At 38.0% G+C, this 25,413-nt stretch overlaps 1 long non-coding RNA gene across 13 annotated transcripts in view; it reads left to right on the top strand.

Moving 5' to 3' along the window:
* The window catches only part of LOC147379561 (uncharacterized), a 291,231-nt gene that overhangs the window by 216,331 nt on the left and 49,487 nt on the right, over window positions 1-25,413 (top strand). For 8 of the 13 annotated variants that reach the window (XR_015133604.1, XR_015133634.1, XR_015133645.1 and 5 more), the window contains one exon: window positions 10,469-10,671. The exons of 4 other annotated variants lie outside the window; for them this stretch is intronic. This is a non-coding gene — a long non-coding RNA (uncharacterized LOC147379561). Of the gene's footprint in view, window positions 1-10,468; window positions 10,672-11,750; window positions 14,297-25,413 lie in introns of those variants that run through there. One more of the 13 variants, XR_015133597.1, reaches the window with a different exon arrangement.

Here is a 25,413-nt window from a genome sequence, read left to right as displayed (position 1 = left end):
GCAGATGAAAAAGTGTGGACACAACTTCTGAGGAGACAATGCTCAACAATCTCTGAGCACAAGAAGGAAGCTAATATGAGAAGAACAATGAGTAATGGTGAAGAGAAGCTTGGAATGAAGTGGGAGAGGTGGCCCCAGGCAAGACCAAGCCAGACATTAAGGTCCGAATATTGTAGGTGTGCTTTGTTGTAGATGAGATGGGAAGTTGTTCTATTTGAATCAGGAAATTTAAAGATTATATATATATATATTTAAATTGCTTGGATGATCTGTGGAACGTGTATTATAAAGGGGAAAGAAAGGAAGTATTGACAATGGTCTCCATTGTCAGGAAAGGATAATTATGTTGGTTGGAGCAGAGTAGTGGTGACAGTCTGGGGAATAATCCAGAGCCTTGAGTTATCTTTTGGAGGTCAAAGTGATAGAATTTATTAATTAAGTGAATGGAGGAAGAAGGTGATATGAGAATCAAGAATGATACCTGGATTTCTGATATAAGTTCTTGGCTCTAAAAAGATGTTAAATAGTTAGTTGAAGAATGCAGGGAGATGAAAAATTTATTCGGTAGTGGGATCAGGACTTCACTTTTAGATCTGTCAAACTCAACATGTATATGTGATATCTAGGTGGTGGTGGTGGTGGTTTAGTTGCTAAGTCATGTTCGACTCTTGCAACCCTATGGACTGTAGCCCGCCAGGCTCCTCTGTCCACGGGATTTTCCAGGCAAGAATACTGGAGTGGGTTGCCATTTCCTTCTCCAGATATCTAGGTGGAATGCTTAATTTTTTATATTATCTATATAGGAGTTTGGTGGTGAGGTGTGAACCCGAGATGATTTGGGGGAATGACCTATACTGGATGGTGTTTAAAGAATGGATGAGTTCACTTAGAGTATGAGAAAAGATGTTGACAGAGTTGAAGGAAGGGTTGGGGATTACTGTGGAATGGGTGTTAGGATGACAAAAGATGGTTAACTTAAACAATTTTTAAAACATTTTTCTATATTATTAAAATTTTTAAAAATACCAAAGTTTAAGCAATGCTACATGGTGCAATGAACAGCCATACACTTACTACCTGGATTCAAGAATTGTTTACATTTTGCCATATTTTGTTCATCTATCTACCTATCTCTGTATCTGCCTCTACATTTGTATTTATATCTGTCAGTACCTATCCCTCCAAACTATTTCAAAATAGGCTATATGTATTATGATACTTTACCATGAAATATTTCAGCAGGCATCTTCCAAAACTAAAGACATTGTACTATATGACTGCAGTACCATTGTCATATATAAGAAAATTGGCAAAAATTTACTAACATATCTAATTCATATTCAGATTTACTCAATGTTCCCCACATTGTCTTTTATGTATTTAAGACTGCCAACATTTAAAGATCAGGTAGGCAAGCAGAAGCTATGAAAAGGGATAGAAAATAAAGGTCTGCATAGAAAATAAAGCAGGAAAGCCTGGTTTCAGGAAGGCCAATAGAGCGGTGATTTCAAGGATGCGAGTCTGTTAATACCATGACCTTCAGCAGTTAGCTCTTTGTCCTAGAAAACCTGGGTCTAAGGCTATTTGAAAGACAATGAACAGCATGACTTATTGATATCCTTTCAGACTAGTGATTTATGATAAATTATAGGTATTCATATATCAATTGATTTGATAAAGAATTAAAGATGAGAGGAGATAAAATCCAGTGTTATTTGGTGCAGGACTGTAAATTGACCCTTGCTTATTAACTTGTACTTTATCATTATATTCGGTAGTTTTATAATGCTTTTCTCCTAGCAACTGACCCAATTTCAGTGATTTTTCTCCTCTTTAGATTTTTCACTCCCTGCATGTTCCATTAAATATGTCATTAATTTTATGTTATTTATAATCCCTATTCTTTACTCCTCTTACCAATTAGAATGGTCATATAATTTACCACTCAAATTGGAACACTTTTTAAAGTAAAAGGGGACACATTAGTAGTTACACAGAACTAGAGGTAAAAGATAGACTGTTCCATACAAGCTAGTTTGTATGGTTGCCCCATCTGTGGACAAACTGCCTGTGCCCTTTCTTCTTCCCCTCTCTCATCTCTGCTTCATAACTTAATATGTCAGGAATGGAAGGCTCCCTAGGAACTCTTGATTGAAAAGCAACCTCTCCATATAGCTTTAAAGAAGTCCTTGACTAAAACACACAAAACCACAACCTTTCAAAAATTCAAACACTTTTAAATGGTTTCTAACCATACCTTACTTTTTCTAATATTTCTGATTTCTAAGGTTTTCCTCCCTTATAAATTTCTATTTAACACATCATTTATGATATTTCTTTGTAGTTAGTTTACTTTGACTAATCTGCAAGAGTCTCTACTAAGTCCTTGGCTAAAAAACACACAAGTTAAGGTATATTAATACTTCAAATATCTGTTACCCTATTGCATATATTGGGTTGGCCAAAAAGTTCACTTGATTTTTAAGTAAAAATAAAAGACATGTTTTTCATATTCACTGAGAACTTTACTGAACAATGTAGTTACTAACTGAACAAATTTTTTGGCCAACCCAATAATTGATGGATTACATCCTTGCAGTAAAGTGATTATAGTCTTGTAGTAAAAAATGAAGTCAGGTTAATGGAGGCACAGTTGCCAAAAGTATTTGAAAAAATTTTGTATGTGATATGCTGCTGCTGCTGCCGCCTGTGGATTTCGTTAGAATGCTGCTGCTGCTGCCGCTAAGTCGTTTCAGTCGTGTCCGACTCTGTGCGACCCCATAGATGGCAGCCCACCAGGCTCCCCCGTCCCTGGGATTCTCCAGGCAAGATCACTGGAGTGGGTTGCCATTTCCTTCTCCAATGCATGAAAGTGAAAAGTGAAAGTGAAGTTGTTCAGTCGTGCCCGACCCTCAGCAACTCCATGGACTGCAGCCCACCAGGCTCCCCCGTCCCTGGGATTCTCCAGGCAAGAACACTGAAGTGGGTTGCCATTGCCTTCTCCAATGCATGAAAGTGAAAAGTGAAAGTGAAGTCGCTCAGTTGAGTCCTACTCTTAGCGACCCCATGGACTGCAGCCTACCAGGCTCCTCCGTCCATGGGATTTTCCAGGCAAGAGTACTGGAGTGGGTTGCCATTGCCTTCTCCAGTTCAGTCACTAAGTCATGTCTAATTCTTTTGTGTCTCCAGGGACTGCAGCATGCCAGGCTTCCCTGTCCTTCATTACCTCCCAGAGTTTGCTCAAACTCACGTCCATTGAGTCGATGATGCTGTCCAACCATCTTATCCTCTGTTGCCCCCTCTCCTCCTGCTCTCAATCTTTCCCAACATCAGGGTCTTTTCCAGTGAGTCAGCCCTTTGCATCCTGTGACCAAAATATTGGAGCTTCATCTTCAGGGTCAGTCCTTCCAATAAATATTCAGGGTTGATTTCCTTTAGGGTTGATTGGTTTGATCTTCTTGCTGTCCAAGGGACTCTCAAAAGTGTTTTCCAGCACCACAGTTTGAAAGCATCAATTCTTCAGCACACAGCCTTCATCAGCTAACTTTCACATCTGTACATAAGTACTGGAAAAACAGTAGCTTTGACTATACATACCTTTGTTGGTAAAGTGATGTCTCTGCTTTTTAATATGCTGTCTAGGTTTGACTTTCCTTTTAACACTATACAGAACATTTTCAGTGCCCTAAACCTCCTCTATACTCTGCCTATTCATTTCCCCTCAACCCTGCCCACCATAACTACTGATCTTTTGTTGTTGCCATGGTTTTGCCACCCAAGTGTTTTTAAAATATTGTCAGCAATTGGTCTACTCCAAATTAATTTGGAAGGACTTCAGTTTTGCAGTTGTCTATCAGTACTCAGCATCTATTTGCACTGTCTTCTGTATCAGCATCTATTTGCATTGTCTTTTGTATTACTGGGCTTCCGTGGTGGCTCAGACAGTAAACATCTGTCTGCAATACAGGAGACCCGGGTTTGATCCCTGCATCAGGAAGATCTCCTGGAGAAGGAAATTGCAACCCACTCCAGTATCCTTGCCTGAAAAATCCCATGGGTGGAGGAGCCTGGTAGGCTACAGTCCGTGGGGTCTCAGAGTCGGATACGACTGAGCGAAGTGACTTTCTTTTCACTTTCTGTATTTCAGGGGCTGGTAAGCTAAACGCTGTTTCTTCTAAGTCCCTTTCCTATTAGAGTTCTGGGTATGATTTAGGCTTTACCATTAAGATGGACTCACGTGAACTTTAGGAGACAGAAAGTAGGCAGAAGCCATCTTTTTGCTGCAGTGGTGGCTGCAGCAAGTCAGATGGATATGTTTACTGTGGCCAAACTCCATGTGCCAGTGGGGAGTTACCATCATCGTGGATGTCGAGGCAACAACAGCACTAGCACCAGTTTTCTCATCCCTGGTTTCTAGCCAGAGTTGTGTGACCTTGGAGCTAGCAGTCCAGTGGTGGCCTCTTGACTTCTCTGCTCTTTTCAACAGTTTATAGGCACTGAATTTCTATGTTTCATTCAGAAGGGGTATGATCCCCAAAGGGGTTTTGTTTTCTTAAACTGAGTCTTGAATGATATAATTTTATATCAATAGTATTCAGTTTTTATATTTATTTAAAGAAGTACTTCTCTATGGAACATGTAAGTAGGTTATAAGATTTATACACATTTCTGGATAAAGAGTGTGTACAACTTATGGCACACATACACATATGCATACATATATTCCTTATGTCTATATTTCATATAGATATAACTTCCTACTCTTAGGAGAGTTTTAGAAATGAATAATTGCAGAAACTTTATATGAGAGTTGAGACAATTTTATTTTGATGGAGGAGAAGAGTAAGAGAGGTAAATAAATGGTGGACCACAGGGGATTGGGTTGCTAAGTGTCATCCTGTAAAGGGCCCATAAAGTCCATAACATTCTCAGACATTGAAAATTGGATGGTAGTCCTCCCATATTCCCTGTCTATCTATCTACCTATGTATCATCTATCTTTGTATTGGTTCATCCATCCATCCATTCATTTATCAATCATCTATCTGACTCTCTGAATATATGTGTGTAAATGTCTCTCTCTATAAATAAATAGGTAAATGTTTCCAAAAACTTTTGCCTTTGTCCGTCTGTATTGACTACTCTGATGCTTCAAAAATATATCAAATATCAAATTCCTAAGTTTTCTCTCTTTCGGACTCCTGCTCTGCCAGTGCTCTGAACAGAGTGAAATTGCTTAGCTGTGTCTGACTCTTTGTGACCCCATGAGCTATACAGTCCATGGAATTCTCCAGGCCAGAATACTGGAGTGGGTACCCTTTCCCTTCTCCAGGGAATCTTCCCCACCCAGGAGTCAAACCCAGGTCTCCTGCATTGCAGGCAGATTTTTTTGTTTTGTTTTTTATGAACTGAGGCACAAGGGAAGCCCAAGTATACTGGAGTGGGTACCCTATCCATTTTCCAGCAGATCTTCCTGACACAGGAATTGAACCAGGCTCTCCTGCATTGCAGGTGGATTCTTTACTAACTGAGCTATCAGAGAAGCCCAAATGCATCAGACTGTGGTCAAATCAACTTTAGAAGGGACAAAACTCAATGGACTTCTTTACTTAAGAAGTCTCAGTAACTATAACATGCTTCTGTGCTCTGCATTTCTCCAAGAGGTCATGAAATTCACAGATTTTCTCAGGCATCTGACCTCAAAGAACACCCTTTATACACAGAGCAATTTTGTGGTATTACATTCTACAAGACATGTTTTGCAATTAGTATAGACCAAAAGATTGAGATGGGCAAAGTGAATTTTTGATTTTTAAAAACCTTTTTTAAGAATAGTAAATAAGAAATGAATTGGTATTTCTTGTCTTCTTTAAACCCTTTTAAACATCAGTTGGATCACTCATATTGAACATACTCCTCCCAAGTAGCCGTGGGCAGACAGCCACTTTCTGGAGCTTCGCAGAGGTTCTAAATCAGTTTCCCAGCGATTTGTTTCTGCCTTCATTTCTTAGAGTCAGTAGTGGGCAGGAAATCAATCTCGTATAACATTGAACACTGTTAGCAATATCAGAGAGCTTTTCTCACTGGGCTAGGATTCTGAAGAGGAGAAAGTAGAGTACAGGGGTCTTTGTGGAATGAAGACTTCCCTAAATAAACTCTAAATTAAGTAAGCCTCCTTTAAGTGTGGGTGCTGTTTCAGTGCTATGTGAAGTGGGTAAACATGCGGATGTTGAGTCCTCTTTTTCATCACCTCCTTCATATGAGCCTTACTAAGGAAATTCTGAGTGTATTTTCTACTACTGTGATAATTTCCCTAACCATATTCTCAATCCTTCACTAACATTCTCTTTGCGTGGTTGTCATTCAGTTGCTAAGTCATGTCCAGCTCTTTGCAGCCCCATGGATTGTAGCACCCCAGGCTCCTCTGTCCTCCACTCTTCTGGAATTTGCTCAAATTCATGTCCATTGTGGTGGTGCTATCTAACCATCTCATTCTCTGCCATCCCCTTCTCCTTTTGCTTCAGTCTTTCCCAGCATCAGGGTCTTTTCCAGTGAGTCAGCTCTTCACATCAGGTGGCCAAAGTATTGGAGCTTCAGCTTCAGCATCAGTCCATCCAATGAATATTCAGGACTTGTTTCTTTCAGGATTGATTGGTTTGACCTGCTTGCAGTCCAAGGTACTCTCAAGGCCTTCTCTTCAGTAGTAACTGGCAGTAAGGGAGTGGAAAATCTCTTTGTGTTAGTTAATTTAAAAAGAAGCAGGCATAGGGGTACAGGAGAATAAAAACTCCTCTTCTAAACATATCAAGCATGAGTGCACCATTAGATGTTAAAATGGAGATGTTGAGTAACTGTTGGACAGAGGTGTCTAAAGTTAAGGTAAAATTTGGGGCAGGTCACATGTGGGAGCTATCAGTGTAAAGATGATGTTTAAAGCATGTAGAATAACCTAGAAATGTAGTTAGGTAGGGCAGAGAAAAGGCTTAAGGACTGATTCCTGAGGGCAAACCAGCCTTGAGAGATTAGGAGGTTGAAAAGGATGGAGCAAAAGAGGCAGAGAGAATTGATCAAGGTCTTGGAAGGAAGAACAAGAAAATATGCTATGCTTGGGAAGCCAAGTAGAAGCAATGTGTCAGGAAGGAAGAAAAAATTAGTGTCAGATTCTCTGGTATCAAATAAGATGAGGTGGCCTCCCAGGCGGCTCAGTGATAAAGAATCTACCAGCCAGCGCAGGAGGTGCAGGAGACGTGGGTTCAATCCTGGGTGGGGAAGATCCTCTGGAGTAGGAAATGGCAACCCGCTCCAGTATTCTTGCCTGGAGAATCTTAGAGACAGAGGAGCCTTGCCAGGGACCAGCCCCGGCTGATCCAGGGAATTCGAAACGGGGACGGTGTCGGCGACCTATTTATTTAAATATTTAATCAAAGATATAAAAAGTAATAGAATGAGGATAGCTCAGTGAGGAAATTCAGTGGAGAAAAGAGGCTGAATAATTCAGCCAGAAGGTGAGAGAAAGAACGACATGGTGAGACCAAGTTTCGGTGAACAAGGCCCACACTTTATTTTCCAAAGTAGTTTTTATACCTTAAGTTATGCATAGAGGATAATGGGGGAAGGGGTAGAGTCATGCAGCAAGCCAGGCTTTCTTCCTGCAAACTTATCATATGCAAAAGTTTAGGTGATTTGCATCATCTTCTGGCCCGGAGGCCTGTTAACATTTTAAGAAACTTATTTTTCTCTAAAGGTGATTATTTTAAAGTCAGGCGCCAGCCTCCAAAAAGCATTAGATAAAGTTGCATTCCTACAGAGCAAAGGTGTGGTGGGCTATAACAAGAAAAAGAATTAACTCAAGGGTCCCAGGTTACAAACATTAAAGCTACTACTTACACCAATTATATTAATCAATACACTGCCAGGGACACAGCAGGTAAGGGATATGGAAACTTAGCAGCAAACATTGGCCCAACAAGTGAAAATCCCTTCACCAATACAATTTCTAATCAATCTTTTAACTACTCAAAAGAATCTGTGTTTAGACAGTTTAGAACATCTCCTGCCTCTCACAGTTGGGAGGCTCTGAACAATGACATGTGGCCAGAAAAACCTATTCAGGCAGGCTAGAGGATTTCCAAAGGAGTTTGTAGGTTAAACACTGTCACACCCAGGAATTATTAACTGGAGCTGTAAGCTAACTCTTTTTTCAGAGAGAGGTAGTGGGGGACAGCCCCCCGTAAAGTCAGAGGTGTAGGTGAAAGCACAAAGCAGAAAGTAGGCAGACTCTGGTTTTGGGGCTAGATGCTCGAGAATTTCCAGGGGGACTCCTGAGGCTCGATCCCGCCTTTGTGTATGCCGAGCCTCCTTCCTCATGACCTTTGTCATGGGCGGAGTTCCTCACGCTGCCTCCCGGCAGTGATAGAATTCCAGTTGAGTTATTCCAGATCCTGAAAGATGATGCTGTGGAAAGTGCTGCACTCAATATGCAATATGCCGGCTCCTGGCAGAGCCTGGTGGACTATAGACTGTAGGGTACTCTAAGAGTCAGACACGACTGAGCAAGCACAAGGTCTAAGAACTTTCCATTGGATTTGACAGTGTTGGGGTCATTGGGAATGCTGAAGAAAGTAGTTTCTAGGAAGGAGGCATCCTCTGTATATTGCCAGCCATGGATGATATATAAACTGATTTTCCAAGGGAGTTGCTCTGCTGACTTCCACCAAAGATTGACCCCTATAATTGTCTTTGGATCAGAAGTTACTTTAGTCCATATAAACGTTTTGTTCCTGGTTTGGTGACTGCATGTCGATGGATTAGAGATAAAAGGAATTTATTTTGTGGCTAGAATTTTTTTCTTGTGATCTTTTGATTTAAACTTGGTTCATGTACACAGAGGATATGCTGAATGTGTGATGAAAAGCTGTAAAGTAAACATTTGAAATGAAACCCTGATGCTGAGTTTTTCAAATTGTTTTTTCATTTTAATGAGGCTTTTTCTTTGGCACCAAAGCATCTATATTTTGTCCTAGACTGCTTTCTAGCTAGTACTGTGATAACAAAATAAACTTAATTTTATATACTTTAATATGATTTTTTATATTGAGGTGGGTTTACATTGTTCTAATCCTTTATTCTGGGAGTTGACTTTTTAAAAAATCATAAGAAAGTAGGGTAATATGGATGTTATCATGTCCATCTCCTAGTTTCTAGATGAGCTATGATTTAAGAAATTAGAATGGGCCAATTGTACATCCTAATATATGTGCTGCCAAAGCAAGCACAAATTATACATCCTAGTATTAAATATCTCCAGGAAAGGATATTAGAAATGTACTAGGAAATTGTAATAGCTTTTCCTGAAACATTCAAGCTTTTTCTAATAAATATTGTAATTCCAATTTCAACTGAACTGAGGTTACACTGAGCGGTCAAGAATAGCTTCTCAATACCATTTGTATATTCAATATTTTTTCTACCTCATAGTTCAGTCTATGTGTCAAAATGGAGAAAATGAGTTATGTTGTTTCTCCTTTTCTCTAATTTTTTTTTTTTTTTTGGGAAAATAAGGCTGCCTGAAAATGAACTAGGATTTTCAATGTCACCACCTCCTATGCCTATTTCTTCATTTGCAAAATAGGCTAAGAGTTTCCCCTTAGTCATGTCCTTTAAGTGTTAGGAAGTCTGACTAGATTATTGGACTAGGTACCCTTCCTGTTAGTAGTCTCCTTGTACTAGGAGAAAGTTAGTTTGCTCAATCTGTAATTTGAAATCTGAAAGAAAAACTGTCTGCTATATTTGTTATTTGAATTCTGTGAGGACGTTTAGGCAGCAGACATCCAGCTAGCTTCAGGACATTTCATATTAGGTGCAAAGTTGGATCCTTAGTGTTACCAACTCACATACTGATATTAGCTTTTCTTGCTCCCTAACATTTATCATGGTAGAGCCTTTGAGCAAACCTCTAAAGCAGTTTCCAAAGATAAAGAAACTGCAAAGTCGATTTAATGCATTCTTTTTTTTTTTTGGTGAGCTGTGAGATTATGAGATAATTTGCAAAATAGCAGTGCCTGGCAGGATAATCAAATAGGACTGATTTTGGGCACATACATTTTCAACCTCAGTGATTTCTTGTTTTGATTACAAACATGTCTTTAAAGGAGTGGCTGAATTTTGTCATTTCATATCCTGTAGATGGCAATGTTGCACTTGAAAAATAAACAGATAAACACGTAAAGAAAGATAAGCTTCCCAGGTACAGCATACTTAATAACCAGTGAGGGGGAGCTTTAATGCCAACTCAAGGTATAAAGTTCGGGAAATATATTTCAACTGTAGGGTATGTATGGAATAGACAAATATCTATAAGTGCCAGTATTTACATTTTAAATTGTGTGTGGTTTTAGAGAATGTTTGGTTTAACTGTGCCCCTTTTTTCTAAGCTGTCTCATTTTTCTTTAACAATGCTTCATTTCAGGGCTCCTACTTAGGTTGTTTTCACATTGCTGAAAGATGAAGAATCATCATTGCTAAAACCTACAGACTTTTAAAATATACACGATTTAGTGAGCCACTGTGGAACCAGGCAGACAAAGGACCCAGGGACAAACACATGTAGCCTTCTCCTGGAGTTCAAGGGTGGTACTGCTGGCCCTGCGCCCTGAGGAGTCAGGCATTGAGGTAGGAGACTAGTGCCTTCTCAAACAGCTCGTTTTGTTATTCTCATTCAGTGGATTTGATTTCAAAAGCAGCCAAGAGACAGCCAGATGAGAATGTTTTAATTAAAATATAAACCCTCAATAAGGCAGATATGCTAAATCACTTGCTTTTAAATGGAGATGAAAAATTCAAATGCATGTAAAGGCATACTGCAAACTTAGAGCAGGAAAACCTACGCTGAGAATATTAGTTCTAGAAGCCTAATTTCTTGCCACTTGGACCTTAAGGTACCTTTTTTCTGACCATAGACTGAAGGCACATGAACAAACAGAATCATGCTCTTGTTTTGGCCCATTTTTGGTCCTTAAACTGTGAAATCCCCAGCATTATTCTTATTGCTCAGAATATAAATTTGTTGCTAAATTTAATCCAGACTAAGAGGCAATTATATGCTCTTTGATAAGAATGGGAGAGGAATAAAAGTAGACTGGGGTTGTGGAAAAATTTTGAAAACGGGATTTAAAAATTTTGGTATAGTTTCAGATGAATGAGAAAGAGCTTCTTTAGGAATAAAATATATGCTAGTCTGATTTTTTTTCCCCTCTAAATCATGTCTTTGTTTACTGAATATGAATTTGAGCTGTTAGGAATTTCTGGTCATACTCCATTTTATTGTGCATTTATGCTCTGACTTCCTTTCTTTTATACATGCATGAGAAGTTGTGCAGAGCACAGGGGTTGAGGCTGGACGGCTGTGAGGTGACACTTGGCTGTGCCCGCCTCAGCCTGGTGACTTGGTGTAAGTCACTTGATTGTGGTGAACTCAATTTTAATCAATAAAATAGTAAAACTATCTGTACCCTTTAGGTATTTTGACTCATAATACCTCTTCAGTAAGCAGTAGCTTTTGTGGTTTTTCTTTTCCTCTGAGAAATTATCTCTCATCATTTTTTTTCCTTTTGTCAACAGAAGCATTACATAGAAAGTATTCAATAAAGATTTGTTAGAATGAATCACTGAAAAGGTGAATTAATTAATACCTGAAGAAAGTTTGTTAGTGACTTTCATATCAGACAATTCCCTTCCACTTCTCTCTTTAGACTCAAGCTTAAGCAAGGAGTAACCAGATTGCAAAGTTCTGTAATTAAACCATACAAAGAGAGGAAGCAAAGCAAAAAGAAGCCAATATATTTAAAAATTCATTATGGCATGTCAAGTGGAATCACAGAAGTGTTCCTATTGAGTAGAATTTCTAATGAAGTTCATATAGGACTCTGAAGTCTTCAGTGTATGTATGGGAACCCTGACTTTTGCATTGTAACCAGGAAAATAGCAAAACCTCAAATTCCACATCAAAAGAAAGGCTAATAATTTGTTTGTTTGTTCACTTATTGTGTGCATGTGTATGTTTTTGCTTTAAAGCAAGGAGACTACTGGGGTTCTGTTCTTTATATGAGTGAGTTTAGAGAGCTTTATAAAACACATGGAAAATGCTACTGGAGTCTCTCAAAGTGAATCATTTGGGCCTAATATGGTTTTAGAGGATGCAAATCTTTGTAAATTAGTTTTTTACTATGAAGTGAATGCTTCAGCTAATGATCACAAATAAATCTAATCCTATAAAAAGTGTGGCCCAGCTGAGAAGTCTGTGATTACAAATTGGATTCCGGATATAAATTCTTCTTCTTTTCCTGGGTTCAGTGTGTTTTGTGAAACAGCCTGCCAATAAGAAATAATGCATTTGGATAACTTGCTTTGAAGCCAAAAACAGAAGGCAGGCTTTTAACTTTTGAAGTAAAATACTGCCTCATGTACAGGCTTGATATCTTGAACACATTAGTTTCTATCAATGAAGAACATCAAATGTCTCTAATATTGGGAAAATGCTTACCCCATGTCTGGTATTGTGTTAGACGACTTACATGGTTGATCTTTCCATGGGTACCTTGTCCTAATAGGTGAACGCCATTGTCATCAACTTTACTGTAGAGAGAAAAAGAATGCTGACAAGGTTAAGTAAGGAGTCTATGGCTTCTGGGCAGGAAGTGGTATGTTTGGGCCCTGAACCCAGGCCATTTGACCACAGTTGTGGGCTAGAGACTGTACTCTTGACGATACTCTCTAGCAAACATGTTTCTGTGAAATGCTTCTCAGTGTTCTAGTTGAAAGAGAGAATATTAAACAGAGGCAGGATACGTGCATGTTTCTTAGTCTGGGGTATGTTTGCTTCTCTGGTTGTGTGTCTTTCTCTCTCGTCCTAGGTTCCTTCATCTGGATATATTATGCTTCTCTAGAGGTTATATTATTACACAGAATGAATATATCATGCCTCCAGCATGCATCATTTTTACGTTCATGTTGATTAAGTCAATGTCAGAACATAATTACTATTGCATGCTTGTATAAAATTATTTCTAGTGAAAATGATTGAAAAATACTCATAATTTTAAAAAGTTTCATCTTATTCTTTATGTTGACATAAGCATGAAGACTGAAAAGTAGCATAACTTAGCTTTAGTCCTCTGGTTCTTTTTAAAGCATTTTTTATTACTGAATTCTGCTGAAGTATTGTATGTTCGGCTTTCATGGTGGTCAGATATAATAGGAAGTTTCTGTGGCATTAAAAAATACCAACCCCACTGCTGAGGTTTTCATTCATTACCTTGTTCAAAACCCCTAGTAAAAGAAATTCTTACAACATTTTCCTCCAAAAGCTGGGAACTTTCCCAATGATTTCAATGTCTGCTTGATGACATTGTGCTGTCTTTGACCTGAATTGCTAGGAATTTAGTATTAAGGTTTGAACCATTCTTATTTTTCATCCAGTCAAGACTTTATATAATATTTTTCTCCTGAGTTCTCCTGCCACAGTTCTTTTAAAATATTTTTTCATGAATTAATAGTCTTGAGTCTCTTTATATGCCTTTACTTCTAATTGCCCCTGAATTGTATTTGGCAATGAAAAGGCTACAAAAGAAATACACATAGAAACAAACATTTATAAAGTATACATTTGTTTTGCCAGTTCATATGAGTAGAATTTTCTTCAACAGGGTGAGCAATATAATAAAATTTCAGTGTATGCCCGACAACTTTCTTACTCTTTTTTATTTTTGGTGTATGGATATAATGGTTGTGAAATGATCTTCCACAAACCATACTTTAAGTATTTCCTGATTCTATTAAGATTTTGATTGATATTTGTTCATGACCATGTAGATGATACTGAATGTTTGGACAGAATAAGTATTAACTAGTCATAGTGATCCTAAAAATATTATAAAATTATGATACAAGGAAGAGGGATTATATTATACACTTTGTTAATTGGGAAAATCATGTCTCATTCTATAATATTAAGTGTTCTCTGTCTTAAGAAGAAAATATTCACAACTCAGTGGGGTGACTTAGCTTTTTACATGTTTTCTTTAATTAAAATTTGCATTTTCCCACTCAAATTGTGGAAAAGATATTTTTACAATAGTACAAGATCTGTGTTTACAATTATGTGTGAGATAAAGGAAAAAGCTTTTTGTCTTTAACCAACTTACTTTTTGAACTAGTCATGATTCAGTTATTATTTATCGTTTATTTATTTGTATATTCAATTCACAATTAAATCCTGATTTTCCAAAACTCATAAAGTTAGTGATTTCTCATCTGTTGCTCAAATTGTTTAAGTGTACTTTGTTTAGAAAAAAAATTCATGAATATGCAAAGCAAGATAATTTTAAAAGGTGCATGCTAAGTCATTTCAGTTGTTTCTTTGCTACCCTTTGGACTGTAGCCTGCCAGGCTCCTCTGTCCATGGGATTCTCCAGGCAAAAATACTGGAGTGGGTTGCTATGCCCTTCTCCAGGGAATCTTCCTGACCCAGGAATTGAACCCAGAAACCAATTCTAAAAGTATTGTGACATTGAGGATGCTTGAAATAAGTTGGTATGTGTCTGTGTCATCAATGCTTCATGAAACTCTGACTCATTTCATTAGTAGAAATATCTATCCGGAAAGTCAATAAAGAGTGCTGAGAGCATTTGTGAAATGCCATTGACTTTTGCAATTGCAAGAAATCCATCTCCCTAAACATGAATTGTGCTATGTATGTGTGTCTTCCAATAACCATCTTCTCATCAAATAATTTCAATGTCAGTAAATAGAAGGGAACATGAAAATCCCTTGTGTCTATTCTTCCTTTCAGAACAAAAACTCTGACCTTGCCACATCTATAGAAAGTTAATATACCTGGAAAAATTCAATACAGCTCTTTTGGCTAGAACTGTAGCTTTAGTTTACATTTTGGAAACTATTGTAAAGGTAATTTGATGTCTTTATTTTTAAAAAACACATTATATTAATAATTGCAGGAAACATGAATGAAGTAATCTTTTCAATCAAATTCTTGTGCTTTTATGGAATGACTATTGTGTCTTTAATGACTTGGAACCATTTTCTTCTTCCTGGAGAGGACATTATGCTTTTGTTAGGTAGTGATTTTTCCCCCCTGCTCAGTTATTTCCTCCTCTCCTAAGTGCCAGAAATGTCCTGAAAAGAGAAAACAGGGCACACTGAAGCCATTTTCTCAGAATATATTATCTAGAGCATTTTTGTCCTTTTTTTTTTCTTGTTATTATCTTTGCTTAGGACAATATTCTTTTATGTTTATTATGCACTATTCCTTTCAGTATGTTTGGAAATTGGGGGCATTTTTTTCTTCATTTTACAAAAAGAGGATGTGAAGTTACAGAAAAGTATTTAGATTGTCTCCTAGTACCTCAAAGTACACGCAGGCAAAAGCTTCAGAGGGTCACTGGTGCACTGTAAAAAAAAGACTTTGGACTTGACTCTTGGCATTTCCAGGGCTTCCCTGGTGGCTCAGCTGGTAAAGAATCTGCCTGCAATGCAGGAGACCTAGTTTAATTCTTGGGTCGGTAAGGTCCCCTAGAGAAGGGATAGGCTACCCACTCCTGTATTTTTGGGCTTCCCTGGTGGCTTGACAGGTAAAATATCCACCTGCAATGCAGGAGACCTGGGTTTGATCTCTGGGTTGGGAAGATCCCCTGGACAAGGGAATACCCATTCCAGTATTCTGGCCTGGAGATTTCCATGGACAGAGGAAATCTGTAATTTAATTACAGTTTCAGCTCCTCCAGAAATAGAGTCTTAAACCAATTAATCAGGAATCACCTGATCAGCACCAGTTAGGAAATCTGCCTGCTAAACTCCTGCCATCCCCTGAAGGAAGATAACCTTGAAATAATCAATCTATTTTTTTTCCCTATTATAACTTCCTTGTTCCTGTTCCCTTTTGCCTATAAAAGTATTTCATTTTGTAGTTCCTCAGAGTTCCTTTCTACATGCTAGATTGCATGCTGCCTGATTCATGAATCATTGAATAAGGCCAGTAAGATCTTTAAAATTTACTCAGTTGAATTTTGCTTTTTAGCAGTAGTGATAAAGTTTCACCTCCCACAGCTCCAAAATATTAAAAAAGAGTAGATATGTATCATATTGGACTATCAAATAGTTTCTGATCTTTTTCACTCACCATTTTCTCAGAAAGACTTCAAGCTGCTATACAAGTGATATACTACTCAGGCCATGTTAATAAAATGGCATAATTAGTGATGACATTTTAATATGAAAAGCCATTGAACTTTGTGTATATTATAAATTGATGTGTTTTCTTTGAGAATTTACCATTGGCAAGTAAAGAATCTGCCTGCCAGTGCAGGAGAGGAGGGTTTGATTCCTGTATCAGGAAGATCCTCTGGAGGAGGAAATTGCAATCCACTCCAGTATTCTTCCCTGGAGAATCCCATGGACAGAGAAATCCCACGGGCTACATTCCATAGGATTACAAAAAGTCAAATGTGACTAAATACACACATACGTTATTTACAGGTTTTCTTTTTTAAAAATAAATTATTCCTAGTTAGAGAAATATATGTTTTTTTTTTTCCTGAGTTCAGATTCATGTTTTATGAATCAGTAGCAAACAAGAAAAAGTTTCAAAAGACTGACCATTTGTAGAGAAATTTATGAAAACTTTAGTACTTATTAGCTATAAAAAGAGAAAAAAAGATAATAAACTGGTTACTTCTTTGTCAAGATCCAAGGAAAGAAGTGCTTTCCTTAGCCTTCTTGTAGGTAGATGAGAAATGAGGCAGAAAACACTAATATAGAACAGCTAGGAACAATCTAAAATATGAAGTTCTGATAGGAACTTGGATTGCTTCTAACTATGGAAAGGTTTGAAAAGCAACTTCTGACAAAAAGGAAACAACAAAAAGAGAAGGTAGGGAGAACTAAGAAAGTAGCAATATGAAAAATGATGATACAGTCTTTGCAATTTAGCTTGGTCTTTGAGATGTGCCATATTGCATAGTTTAATTATGAAAGGTCATTCAAATAGAGTTAATTGCCTCTTTTAAGTTGGATAGCCAACAAGGTTTGTTCAAATGTTTTGTGTACTTTGGGCCTTAAAAGTAAAATGAAGAATTTAATCCTGCTTAGAACTGTCCTAATAGGTGAGAGTCATAAATATTTCAAAGTATTACAACACCAGACAGAATAAAAGTCTATCAACCTGACCAGATAAATATTGTCAAGGAATGTTAAGTTAGAAATACCTTGTTGTTGTTGTTCTTTAGTTGCTAAGTTGTGTCTAACTCTTTTGCTACCCCATGGACTGTAGTAGCAGGCTACAGTCCTGCTCCTCTGTCCATGGGATTTTCCAGGCAAGAATGCTGAAGGGGGTTGCCATTTCCTTCTCCAAAATATACCTAGCATTACAGTAATTTGTGAAGGGAGGAAGAGAAATAAAATTTACAACTATGGGTTCAGATTTTTATACCAAGTATTAGATATACATAATATTATGTTATGTATGTGCTAAGTGACTTTAGTTGTGTCTGACTCTTTGAGACCCTGTGGACTGTAGCCTGCCAGGCTCCTCTGTCCATGGGATTTTCCAGGCAAGAATACTGGAGTGAGCTGCCATTTCCTCATCCAGGGGATCTACTCGACCAGGGATTGAACCCACGTCTCTTATGTCTCCTGCATTGACGGACGGGTTCTTTGCCATTAGTGCCACCTGGGAAGCCCAGTATTATGCTAGTATTACTTAAAGAAATTCTCTGTTTAATTTAAGTTAAATTGTTAGAACTATTATGTTGATTACCATTGTTTCAGTGACATGACTCTTGACTGGAAGGTAGAATACATGCTCAGACCTGTCACTGGTTAGCAACACAGCAATTTATGTATTTGCCTATATTAGGGACAATTAGGATGCCTAATGTACATTAAACAAATTAAATGTATTCATAAAACTCCTGAGTGATAGCAATATGGAAATTTCCAAACTCAGTTTTAGGAAATGTGGGCTGAATAGAGGCTACTTTCCATTATTTGTGATAATGAGGATTTGGTACAATATAAAAATAAAATTCATGTTTTAGTCTCTGATTTCGGCCTCTTTACTAATAAATTTTTACTACAAGCAGGTGACAGATGTGGTTGACTTGTCTCCTTCCTCTTTCAAGTCTCTAATGAGCAATTAAATAACCTGAAGCAGAACAATCAAAAGGCCTGGAAAATTCACATGCCAGTTAATCCGTTTCTAAAAAATGAGGGTTAATGGTACTTAGCTCTGTAGTTAGTCAAGAATTCCCCAAGCATCTTTCTCAGAATGACTTTGAAAAAGGGGACACCCAATAATAGCATAATTTTCAGTAATGGTACCATTTACCTGGCCTATAATTTACCAGTATCTTTTCAAGTATTTTCCTGCTCAAGCATTACAATTCTAAGGGTCCACCAATATAGATTCTTTCTTTGGGTAGTACTCCTCTTTAGATGCTTTTTCCTTCCTCTTCCCTTCCTCCTTCCGTCCTTTCCTTCTTTACATTTTTTCTTCTCTCTTTTCCTCTACATAGTCATTGAGTGCTTGGTATGTAGCATACACTGCTGGGTATGGACATGTAAAGATGAATAAATATAAACATTTTGATCTAATTCTGGGTACTATCTTCACAGTCAGTCAGAAACGTGTAGCTGTAAAGTAATGCATCTAGTTAAGACAGAAATGCCTGTGTATTTGGGGAACATATAAGAAGGGCAGGTTAGGATTAGGGCTGGAAGATTATTCCAGGTGAAGAAGACAGCCGAAGCAAGAATAGATGCTTGAGATAGCAGAGTCTGTAAGGGAAACAAGAAGCAGCCCAATGTTTCTGGACTATGAAGTAAAAAGTAAGGTTGGTGAGTGGTCATTGGAAAAGACTCTGATGCTGGGAGGGATTGGGGGCAGGAGGAAAAGGGGACGACAGAGGATGAGATGGATAGATGGCGTCACCGACTCAATGGATGTGAATTTGGGTGAACTCCGGGAATTGGTGATGGACAGGGAGGCCTGGCGTGCTGCGATTCATGGGGTCGCAAAGACTCCGACACGACTGAGCGACTGAACTGAACTGAACTGAACTGAAGATGAGAAATTGAGATGAGAGTCTTATAATACATCCTAATGAAATTAGGGTTTTTCTTGAAGACTTCAGGGATTCCCTGAAGGTTTTAAAGCAAGGTAAGAATATGATCACCTTTGCATTTCAGAGCAGCACTAGCAGTATTGGAAACTGCAACCAAAACAAGAATGGTAGTTGGATTGAGCTTATGAAGCTGATGTAGCAGGGCAGGTTCTGACACACTGTGATATTGGGCCATGGAGTTAAAGGACTGGTATGCTGTAATGCATATTTAGGAGGCCAAATGAAAGACACTTGGTGACAGATTAGGCATGAGGATGAGAAAGGGACAAAGAATAATAGTCATGTTTCTGTGCACACTCTGATGTCACCAAGTGAGTTAAAATAAGAGGAGTTTGAGGATAATATGAACTTAAGTGCTGCTTATAAGTTGCATTTAGGATAAACTATTGAAATATTTGGGCTTCCCTGGTGGCACAGAGGTTAAAGCGTCTGCCTGCAATGCAGGAGACCTGGGTTCGATCCCTGGGTCGGGAAGATCCCCTGGAGAAGGAAATGGCAATCCACTCCAGTATTCTTGCCTGGAGAATCCCATGGACGGAGGAGCTTGGTGGGCTACAGTCCACGGGTTGCAAAGAGTCGGACATGACTGAGCGACTTCACTTTCAGTGAAATATTTAACAGAGAAGAAACTTTATACATCTGTACTTTTAGGGAGATATTTGTGCAGAAAATATACGTTTGGGAATAGGGAATGTTTTCATTTCAGGTGAAATGATATGAGTGGATGAAATTTCCCAGGGACTGAAAAAGGATGGCAGAGTTCAGAAATCTCCTAAACACCAGCACTTTAAGGGTAGACAGAAGAAAAGTTACACAAGGAAAAGAGAAAGAAGGCACAGAGGAGGCAGAAAAGTACACTTAGGCACTAGTTACTTTTTAAAAAAACTTTTTATTTTATATTGGAGCATAGTTGATTAACAATGTTGTGATTGTTTCATGAGGACAGCAAAGAGATTCAGTTATACGTATACATATATCTATTCTATACATATATCTATTTTTCTCAAATTCTTTCCCCATGTAGATGGTTACGTAGTATTGAGCAGAGTTTCCTGTGCTATATAGTAGGTCCTTATTGGTAGGCAGTAGTTTGAAGAGATCTGGACATAAAGAAAATGCAGAACATAATGCTTACTGCAATCAGGTATTGCAGGAAGTCCTATTGGTCATTTTATAGGGGATGCTTGGTTGGGACCAAGGACCGTGAGCAAGTTGGATTTTGCTTTAATGACCCAAAGAAGTTCTAGAAGAAGAAGTAAAGATAAGACCAGGCCATACCAAACCCAAACAAAGTATTTTATTTCCGTGTGGAGTATTGGTTCCATCCTGCAGTGTAGGATTCTAATTTAGGAGCTTGTCCATATTTAGAAGAGCCTTGAATACTCATTTCCTCAGAATAGGCTGCTCCAAGGCAGGGTTTTTAATTTTTTTGTTTGTTTGTTTTCTTTTGAGTCTTATACCCAGTTTCATCCTTCTGTGTTTTATCATTCGGGTAATGAAGAAATGTGCATCCGAGAAAAATCAAGTGAAGGAGAGAAAAATTTTGAGTTCTCCCTCAGGCCCAGGCTTCCTGTGTCTCCCTCCAAGTCTTCTAGATGACTAGAAGTCTTCTAGTCTAGTCTTCTAGACTTTGTAAACTAGAGGCAGTTACAGATACTCTGAACATTGTTTGAAAGAGAATTCAAACTAAATCCGATGTCTGAGAGAAAGAGGGTAAGATCCACCATGGCTCATCATGATGTAAATTCTGTGCTCTAATAAATCTGCTAGACTTAGGTGCACTGAGCCAGGAGTATCCCCCATCGAATGATATCTTTCCAGTAAGAAAACCTGTGATGTATATTCATTGAAATTTGTAATTATTGGACTGTAACAGAATTTTTTAAAAATAAATTTTACACCAATTTTAACATTGTAGAGTTATTGTGAAGATAATATAAAAGTTTGGTAACTAAATATAAAAGTTTGTATATTCATTGAAATTTGTAATTATTGGACTGTAACATAATTTTTTAAAAATAAATTTTACACCAATTTTAACATTGTAGAGTTATTGTGAAGATAATATAAAAGTTTGGTAACTAAAACCCATGCTTTATTCACTTTTATTCTGTTTTCCCTTACTGTTCCTTTCCTGCTTCAGGATCCCACCCATGATACCATGTTACACTTCGTGATCAAGAATCCTTAACCCCTCTTGACTATGACAATTATTCAGAATTTCCTCTGTTCTGCTCATCTTGAAAGTTCAAGGAGTTAAGGTCTTTTGTAGAATGTCCCACAGTTGAGATTTGTCTGATGCTTTTCTTCCAGTTAGACAGGGGTAATAAATTTTTGTGAAAAAATCACAGATATAAAGTGCCATTCTCATATATAACATCAATAAAACTTAACATTGTTGATGTTTAGTTCAGATGCTCAGTTTTGTCAGACTCTTTGCGACCCCATGGACTGCATCATGCCAGGCTTCCCTGTCATTCACCAACTCCTGGAGCTTTCTCAAACTCATGTCCATTGAGTCAGTGATGCCATCCAACTATCTGATACTCTACTATCCCCTTCTCTTCCTCCCTTCAATCCTTCCCAGAATCAGGGTCTTTTCCAATGAGTCAGTTCCTTGCATCAGGTAGCCAAAGTATTGAAGTTTCAGCTTTAGCATCAGTCTGTCCATTGACTATTCAGGACTGATTTCCTTTAGGACTGACTGGTTGGATCTCCTTGCGGTCCAAAGGACTCTGAAGAGTCTTCTCCAATATCACAGTTCAAAAGCATCAATTCTTCAGTGCTCAGTTTTCTTTATAGTCCAACTCTCACACCGATACATCACTACTGGAAAAATCATAGCTTTGACTAGATGGACATTTGTTGGCAAAGTAACATCTCTGCTTTTTAGTATGCTGTCTAGGTTGGTCAAAGCTTTACTTCCAAGGAGCAAGCGTCTTTTAATTTCATGGCTGCAGTCACCATCTGCAGTGATTTTGGAGTCCCAAAAAGTAAAGTCTGTCACTGTTTCCATTGTTTCTCCATCTATTTGCCATGAAGTGTTGGTACCAGATGCCACGATCTTAGTTTTCTGAATGTTGAGTTTTAAGCCAACTTTTTCACTCTTCTCTTTCACGTTCATCAAGAGATTCTTTAGTTCTTCTTCAGTTCAGTTCAGTTCAGTTGGTCAGTCATGTCCGATTCTTTGCAACCCCATGAATTGCAGCACATCAGGCCTCCCTGTCCATCACCAACTCCCGGAGTTCACTCAAACTCACGTCTATCGAGTCAGTGATGCCATCCAGCCATCTCATCCTCTGTCGTCCCCTTCTCCTCCTGCCCACAATCCCTCCCAGCATCAGAGTCTTTTCCAATGAGTCAACTCTTCGCATGAGGTGGCCAAAGTACTGGAGTTTCAGCTTTAGCATCAGTCCTTCCAAAGAACACCCAGGGCTGATCTCCTTTAGAATGGACTGATTGGATCTCCTTGCAGTCCAAGGGACTCTCACTTTGTGCCATAAGGGTGGTGTCATCTGCGTATCTGATGTTATTGATATTTCTCTTGGCAATCTTGATTCCAGCTTGTGCTTCATTCAGCCCTGCATTTCACATGATGTACTCTGCATATAAGTTAAATAAGTAGGGTGACAATATACAGCTTGATGTACTCCTTTCCCGATTTGGAACCAGTCTGTTGTTCTATGTCCAGTTCTAAGTGCTGCTGCTTAACCTGCATACAGATTTCTCAGAAGACAGGTAAAGTGAAAGTGAAAGTCTTTCAGTCATGTCTGACTGTTTGCAACCCCATGGACTCTACAGTCCATGGAATTCTCAAGGCCAGAACACTGGAGTGGGTAGCCTTACCCTTCTCAACCCAGGGATTGAACCCAGGTCTCCCTCATTGCAGGCAGATTCTTTACCAGCTGAGCCACCAGGGAAGTCTGGAGGCAGGTAAGGTGGTCTGGTATTCCCATCACTTGAAGAATTTTCCACAGTTTGTTGTGATACGTACAGTCAAAGGCTTTGGCATAGTTAATAAAGCAGAAATAGATGTTTTTCTGGAACTCTCTTGCTTTTTCAGTGATCCAATGGATGTTGGAAATTTGCTGGTTCCTCTGCCTTTTCTTAACATTGTTGATGTTAACCTTGACAAACACAACTTGCAATAATGTTTGTCAGGTTTTTCTACTGTAAAGTCACTCCCTTTCTCTCTTTTCATACTACACTCTTTGGAAAAAGGTCACTGTGTGCAGCCCATACTTAAAATATAGGGAGTTATTCTTCATCTCCTTCAGGTGGAATATCTATATATCTATTATTTGGAATTCTTCTGTACAGAATTTCTTTCTTTTTTTCTTTTTCTGTCTCTTATGTCATTAATTTACATCAGTTTGAATTCATGAACATTTTTTTATATTTTGGGTTATAATCCAATACTTTAATTTTTTGCTCAAATTGTTCCAGCTTTGGCCATTAGGAGCTCTTTCAGCATCCATTTGATACACTCCCATCATTGTGTTTCTTTGAGAGCTTCCTTACTTTCTGACACTTCAAGATGCTCTAAGCTCATCATGTAAGATTTAGGCAGGAAATATACAACCAACATTTCTGTAAGGAACCTTGGGTCCTATTATTGGAGAATGGTATTATAAACCAAGATTTGGGTGCTAAGTTTGTTCCTTGTTGTTGGACTCTCATTGCTTTTAGCCTCTCTCAGCTAACAGAAAAAGAAATCTATTTCTATATGTAACCTTTATTTATATTAAGCTGAACATTAGTTTAGAGTGATATCTCCTATTCTAATTCATTACCATATCGGACATTTCAGCTTCCCCCCTTTGCTTATTTGTAACCTCCCACTCCATCATCCACCCAGCATCCATTTATTGTTCAGTCTCAGTATAATATTACAGCAGTCATTTTGGAATTGTTAAGCTGTATCTCCACAGGAAATAACTTTATCAACTGGAGTACAATGTCAACCACAGTTCCTTTTGCCTTTCTTCTTTCTGAAGCTACTTAGATCAGCACTTTATTTTTCCGCCCACCTCAGCGAAGCTGTCTCCATCTTGATCTCCTAAATGAATTTTTAAAAAATTGAATAAAATTCACTCTTTGTGCTGTAAAGTTCTTTGGGTTTTGACAGATGCTCAGTGTCTTATATTATACATTATAGTATCATACCACTCAAAAAATGATTTTACCACTCTAAAAAATCCTCTATGCTTTACCTGTTCAACCCCTCCTCCCACCACCATCAAACACCTGGCAAATGCTGTTCAGTTTACTGTCTCTATAGTTTTGCTTTTCCAGAATGTTCTAAAATTTGGATGATACTGAACAGCTGACCCTTGGATAACATTGGTTTGAACTGCATACGTCTACTCATACACCTATTTCATTCTTCAGTAAATGTACAGTCTAGGCTTTGTATCTGCAAATCAAACCAATCTGTAGTTGGTTGAATCTGAAGATGTGAAACCTGAAGATATGAAACATTTTTTTCATGGATCACGCTAATGGTATTTCATTTAATTTCTCATCACCAAAACCAAGGTCATGTAGATTTTTATGTGATGTTTTATTCAAGAAAATTGATAGCTTTGGACTTTACATTTAGGTGCATGATCCATTCAGAGCTCATTTTTATGAAAGGTCAGTGTCTGGGTTCATTTTTTGGCTTGTGAATGATCAGTTGTTTTAGCACCATCTTTTATTATTTTTCCCTTGAATTCTTCACTTCTTTGTAAAAAAAAATATCACTTGACTATGTTTGTGTGCGTCTATTTCAGAGCTCTGTGTTCTGCTCCATTGAACTGTGCCTATTCTGTGGCCAATATCACACTATCTTAACTGCAGCAAACTTACGTAAGCCTTAAAATTTGATAGTGTGAGTTTTGTTTCTAGGTTTGTTCTTCCTCTTCAGTATTGTGTTGGCTCTTCTAGGGCTTTTGCTTTTCCATATAAAGTTTAAAATCAGTTTGTTGATTTCTACAAAATAGCTTGCTGGGATTTTATATTTTAAATATACAGACAAAGTTAGATTGGACTGCCATCTTTTAAGATTGGGTCTTCAAATCTATAAACATTAAATGTTTTTCCATTTATTTAGATCCTCTTAGATTTCTTTCATTAAAGTTATGTACTGTTATAGAAATAGTTCTTATAATATTTTGTTAAACTTATACCTAACTTTAATTTTCTTGGTGCTATTGTAAATGCTATTGTTATTTTA

Source organism: Bos grunniens, chromosome 1 (genome assembly GCF_055505025.1).
Source record: "Bos grunniens cultivar Pamir isolate PY7600 chromosome 1, Bosgru_T2T1.0, whole genome shotgun sequence".
In the NCBI taxonomy this organism is placed as follows: domain Eukaryota; kingdom Metazoa; phylum Chordata; class Mammalia; order Artiodactyla; family Bovidae; genus Bos; species Bos grunniens.
The sequence above is the reverse complement of the archived record's forward strand: the minus strand, read 5'-3'. Positions and strand labels throughout refer to the sequence as shown.